This window comes from Canis aureus, chromosome 26 (assembly GCF_053574225.1).
Source record: "Canis aureus isolate CA01 chromosome 26, VMU_Caureus_v.1.0, whole genome shotgun sequence".
Lineage (NCBI taxonomy): Eukaryota > Metazoa > Chordata > Mammalia > Carnivora > Canidae > Canis > Canis aureus.
The window spans coordinates 47,267,294-47,273,927 of record NC_135636.1 but is presented as its reverse complement, the minus strand read 5'-3'; positions in this window follow the sequence as shown (position 1 = coordinate 47,273,927).

Here is a 6,634-nt window from a genome sequence, read left to right as displayed (position 1 = left end):
AAAAGAAAATCACAAGGAAGTGAGTTGGCCCCTATGTGACTGATGAAAAGGCTTAATTGTAAGTACAGTGATGACTTTTGTAATAACATTTTAAATAATATAATTTGTAAGTCTATTTAAAATTATTGTTTTCTTTTTTTACTTTAAGTAAGCACTATGCCCAACATGGGGCTTGAACCCACAACCCCCAGCCTTGAGATCAAGAGTTGCATGTTCTGCAGACTGAGCCAGCCAGGCACCTCTAATCTATCTTTTTTTTTTTTTAATGTTTTTTTTTTAATTTTTATTTATTTATGATAGTCACACACACACACACACAGAGAGAGAGAGAGAGGCAGAGACACAGGCAGAGGGAGAAGCAGGCTCCATGCACCGGGAGCCCGACATGGGATTCGATCCCGGGTCTCCAGGATCGCGCCCTGGGCCAAAGGCAGGCGCCAAACCGCTGCGCCACCCAGGGATCCCATCCTCTAATCTATCTTAAATTATTTGAGGTCTTTAATTATATTTGTAATTGATGTTTAGATATACAAGATAAAAAACACACTGCTGCTTTAAACTATGTAAGGGAAATTAGATTTATAATTAACATCTAACCGTCAGATATTTAAGAGAAAAAATATGTATTTAAATACTTTATAAATAAATGGTATCATATATTCCCATTCATGTATTACCATTCTACAACTTGCTTTTCCCATGGAGAAACCATATTCTGGGGGTGCCTGGCTGGCTCAGTCAGTAGAATGTGCAGCCCTTGATCTCAGGGTCATGAGTTCAAGCCCAACATTGGGTATAGAGATTATTTTTAAAAATTAATTTTAGGAAACCAATTAAATACTCTGGATGAAACAAGTTACTCATTTGCCTATGACCTTTTAGAAAAGTTGTTTTGTTAAAAAAAAAAAACTGTACCTGTTATTAATCTGGATTTGCATTGACTATGTTTTAGTGTATTTATAAATGGTGAACTCAGTTTCTGAAATTAAACTTTTTATTTGCAATTTTCTAAAAAAAAAAATTAATTTTAGGAAGGAAGGAAGGAAGGAAGGAAGGAGAGAGAAAGAAAGAAGAAAGAAAGAAAGAAAGAAAGAAAGAAAGAAAGAAAGAAAGAAAGAAAGAAAGAAAGAAATCTTAAAGCTCTATTTATTTAACTCATGACCCTGAGATCAAGACCTGAGCTGAAATCAGGAATTGGATGCTTAACCAACTGAGCCACCCAGGTGCCCCTAAAATCTTTTTTTTTTTTTTTTTTTTAAGAGAGAAGGAAAGCACACACACGCAGGATTTGGGGGTTGGAGGAGGAGGTACAGAGGGAGAATCTTAGGCAGGTTCCAGGCTCAGCATGGAGCTTTGACAGGGGCTTGACCACATGATCCTGAGATCATGACCTGAGCCAAAATCAAGAGTCGGACACTTAACTGACTGAGCCACCCAGGCTCCCCATGAAGCTCTACCCATGTTCTAATACCTCATTTTTAAACTGCCACTTAGAATTTCATAATATGAACTCCGGTGCTTACAGATGTTACCCAGCACCAGGCATATAGGAGGTGCTCAGTGAGTATCTGTTTTATGAATGAAAACTCACCTTTTCTCTAAAATGTAAAATCCTTGAGGGCCAAAGAATTTGTTTGTGCATTCCCTGCATCTAGGGAGAAGCCACATCATACATACGGTTAACTGTGAAATCTCTTTGACTCTGCACTGCTCCCATGAGTCAGATCTTGGTTCTCTCACCACTAAGAGGGGGTAGATGAGGCTCAGAGAGGCTACATAACTTGCCCAAGGCCACACACCAAGTGAAAACCGGAGCTACAGGCTTCAGGTTCTGAAAAGTCTGAGCTTAGCTGAGACGCTGAGCCTCCAGGGAAGACTCTGCAGCCACACAGAGGAAAAGGAAGAGGAAATTCAGGGAAGAAAATGAGGGGAGGAGAAGTCAGAGGAGGCTGAGGAGGAGGCTCCCCCGGCTGCAGGGTCCCTGAGGCTGGTTGGTGACCCCCAGCCCCTCTGACGCTCCCGCCCTGCCCTTCACCAGCCTGGAAGCTCCCTGGAACCTGTCCCCACAGCACATGAGTTCTTCTCAGAGGGTCATGAGGTCACAACTATTTTGTAACATGTCATTTGCCTCTCTCACTCTGTGTGGAAGAATTTTCCAGAGGCTACATGATGTGTGATATCACCACAGGCTGAAAGCAGAGGCAGATGTGAGATCCCAATTGCCTTCTATTAAGCCAGACATTAAAGGGAGTTGCAGAATGTAGAAAAAACGATACCACTATTCTCACGAGTTTTTTTTTTTTTTTTTTTTAAGTTTGGGGAAAATGGCTATTTTTTTCCGTAAGATATTTTTAGGTTAATATGGAATGGGTTCATTGTGACTTTCAAAAAAAAATTTTTTTTAAGTAGGCTTCATGCCCAGCGCAGAGCCCAATGCGGGGCTTGAACCCATGACCTTGAGATCAAGACCTGAGCTGTGATCAAGAGTCCGATACTGGGACACCTGGGTGGCTCAGTGGTTGAGCATCTGCCTTTGGCTCAGGACATGATCCCAGGGTCCTAGGATTTAGTCCCACATCAGGTTCCCCTCAGGGAGTCTGCTTCTCCCTCTGCCTATGTCTCTGCCTCTCTCTGTGTCTCTCATGAACAAATAAATCTATAAAAAAAGGGGGGGTCCGATGTTTAACCTACTGAGCCACCCAAGTGCCCTCGAAATAAATCTTTTTAAATGTCTCAGTAATTCCAAATACAGTAAATATTGATAACCCACGTGATCAAAGGCCTTTTGAGAATTTCAGTCATTTTTAAAAGTGTAAAGAGGTCCAGGGTGCCTGGATGGCTCAGTCAGGTCAATGCCTGACTCTTGATTTCGGCTCAGGTCATGATCTTGGGGGCCCTGGGATCAGTGCCGGGTAGGGCTCCGCACACAGCGGGGGAGTCTGCTTAGGGATTGTCTCTCTCCCTCTCCACTTCCCACATCCCTCCTCAAATAAAGAAATAAAGAAATAGATCTTAAAACAAACAAAAACATAAAGAGGTCCTTAGACCAAAACTTTGAGATTCTCTGCCCTTTGGTGTCCTTGGCATGTGGGTGCCAAGCAGGTGCTCATTTACGGCACAATGAAGCGGATGCGTGAAAGGATATACGAGTAGGTAAATGAATAAGGAATTGTGGTTTGGGATACATTTAAGGGTAGGAGATCTACTGCTCTAAACATCCACAGAAGGAAGAGGGATGGGGGGGAGGGGAGGAGAGCATTTTCCCTCTTGAGAGTTTTCTCCTCTACAAAGGGACAATCAGAGGCTCCCCAGAGGAATGTGCGGCTCAGACTCATCAGTGAGAGGAGGGCTGAGGATGAACAGGAGAGAAGCCCTCTGGGAGCACTGCTGTCTTGCACCTACCTTGGGAAGGCCTCCATAGAAGTTTCTAGTCCACTTTCTCTTATTGCCTCCCACCTTCTTCCACCACCCACCTCCAGATCTGAGGATCTCCCATATGACCGAGGGGAAGAGAAAGTTCAGGAACTGTGGAAAGGAAACCCGGCGGGGTCTGGGGAGACCCCAGGGGTCTGTGTGTGCACCTCTTTGAAGGCTGCTGGGGAGCAGGAGGGCTGGGCAGGGGGAGGTGGGGTCTGGTTTCCAGTGCCCCCCAGGGCGAATACTCAACCCTGCAGAGCACCGACCAAGCTTGCAGGCCAGCAGCATGTTGCGCATCCTCTAGGGAACCTCTACGATCTCTATCCACCCCACCCCCCAAAAGCTGTCCCCTTTGATGGGGCCTGGAGAGGAAGTTAGGATACTTCTTCATTTCTGAGTACTGAGACCTGATGGAGCCTGTGAAACTGGGGAGCTTTGGAGCCAGGTTCCACCAGGAAGGTCTTAAGTTGGACAGTAGAGAGAGGGGAGTGTTGAGTGGCAGCCTCGAGAGCTGACACCTTCACGGGGGATGAGGGGCTGGGCGTTCCCATCCTCTTGGGGTGTGGGGGAAGGCGAAGTGAAAAGCAGCATCTGCAAATCCCTTGGTGAGCATCGGAAGGGACAGCTTTGAGTCTGGAAGGGCACCTGCAGCGTGCCCAGCGTCCACAGGGTTCCGTGGCATCAGCTCCCAGCAAGGCCTGGCTCTGAGTGGACCTCGCGTCAGTCATCTCTGTCACCTTCTCGGACTGGCCTTCCCCAGCCACCTGCATCCACAAGGTCCCCTTCACCCCGTGATTCCTTATCTCTGCCCCAAGTTGTCTCTTGCATTCCTTCATTCCACAAATATTTATCAATCACTTGCAATGGGCCAGGCCCTGTGATGGGAAGCTCATGGTCAAAATTTTGACGCCCTATCTTTGGGGCCCTACTGTCACCAGTGGGGGACAAAGGATGGTACCACCTACTCGACATTTACAGAGGTGGCACTTGGAAGAAACGGGGCTGCTGTGGGTGGAAGGCAGCCTGGCCTAGTCCAGGAGTGGGACACGTTTCCACAGGAGGCACCGCTGAAGGCCCCAGGGTCTTGAAGGATGGACAGATCTTTAAAGGAAGCTGAGGTCAGGGAGGAGGCACAGGGCTCTGGGATGTCCTGAGCAGGAACCCCACTCCTGACCTGGACGCTAAAGTGGGGTCAGGAGCTCAATTTTTCTGCCCCCAAAACGCTCACCCTGTTATGTACAGCGCTCCACAAAGCACTGACCTGCCGCAGTAAATCAGAGGCTCTCCTTAACCTGCAGGGTGGTGGGTGAGATCGTCTTCAGTCCTGCAACGGATGCTGCAACGGATGCCCTCCCCAGGTGCCAGGTCTGGCTAGGGGATGGTGGGGCGGGGAAGCAGCCAAGCCCCCCTCACACAGAGCTCACCGCGGGCGGTAGGGATAGCTGAACACCCACAGACCTGATACCGAAGACAGGCCAGGTATTACTAAGAAGGGAAAGTAAGGGACGGGATGTGAACGGGTGTGGTGCCCCACAGCTGACTCCCCACCCCACAGGTGACTCCCCACTGCACTCCCCAGGCACACAGAGGTTTACTACTTGCCCCTCAGGGCCAGGTCAGCAGCTCAAGTGTGAGAATCTGACACCTGGTGCCAAACCACTTGGTTTTAAGACTAAACCATTAATCACCTTGACTGATTGAGTCACCTTCTAATACGGCCAATGGCCCAAGCAAAAGCCACCCACGGGCTGTTTGAGTCCTGGGTCGTGTGAGGATATGGGAGATGTCTACCACAGAATTTAAGGGATCACTGCCCCCCACCCCAGGATCTACGGGACTTGCAGAGCCATGCAGGTACCTTCTGCAGTATAAGGGCAAGAAGTGAAGGTGTTGTGCCGATGAGTTGGTAGTGGTGCTTCCTTATGTTTCCAAAATGCTGTGGCTGGTTTAAGTACACACCCTAACGGTGCAGAGAGGGCCCATGTCCTCACCAGGTCACCTACACAGGACCGAGTAGAAGTAGAGAAGCCACCACGATTAAGAAGTTTGGTGGGTGGCCTTTGAGCCCCTTTTCTATATCCTCAAGCCCCTATTTCTGCACACAACTGTGATAAAGAAGGTCTTATTCTGGGACGCCTGGGTGGTTCAGTGATTGAGCATCTGCCTTTGGCTCAGGTCATAATCCCAGAGTCCTGGGGCCTGCAGGGAGCCTGCTTCTCCCTCTGCCTGTGTCTCTGTCCCTCTGTGTGTGTGTGTGTCTCATGAATAAATAAAATCTTAAAAAAACAAAAGGTCTTATTCTTTGCTATATTACATGAATTTAGCAGGTAGCAATATTCTCGGCTCTTCCTCTGCCCTGTTCCCCCTGCATCAGCAGCGAGATCTCTCTGCATCTGATAGAGGAGGCAAAATGATGCTGAGCAGCTTGCCTCCACTTACTGACCACTTGCACCTCCTCTTCTGTGAGGCGCCCTCTCTGCCCCCGATGCTACTGCACTCGCCTTTTACCTGCTTCTAGCATTGTCTCCGACTCTGCTGAACCCACATGGAATCGTGAGATGTGCACTCGCGCCTGTTTGAGGTTTGAGGGGTAGACACGTGTGACAGGTTCCGAATGGATGGACTCCAGTCCCTTGTCCCAACCGCATTCATTTTAAGATCCCTCTCACTGGAAGCGCAGCCCTTATCGTTTCTCAGGCTCCCTTGTGGGCTTGGGGCTGTTGCTGCACCCCAGCCATCCTGCAGCAGATGCCCCCGGTACCCAGGTGGAGCTCGAGGGCTCTCGGTGGTGTCTCCGTACCTGTCTCTCTGCCTTCCTCCTGCATGAGAAATTCAGGATCCAGGGACACCTGGGTGGCTCAGTGGTTGAGCATCTGCCTTCGGCTCAGGGCTTGACTCCGGCGTGCTGGGATCGAGTCCCACATCGGGCTCCCTGCAAGGAGCCTGCTTCTCCCTCTGCCTGTATCTCTGCCTCTCTCTCTCTCTCTCTCTCTCTCTGTCTCTCATGAATAAATAAATAAAATCTTATTTAAAAAAAAAAGAAATTCAAGGTCTATTTGTTCTCCCCCAGCTCCCAATCTGACCCTATTCCCCATCCACGCGCCCCCCAAAATCCTGCTTTAATTTTGAGTGGAATTACTGCGAATGCATAGACACATTTTGAGGCACCTGGGGTCATTATACTGATGAGGCTGAGATTAGGTCACTTTTATGTCTA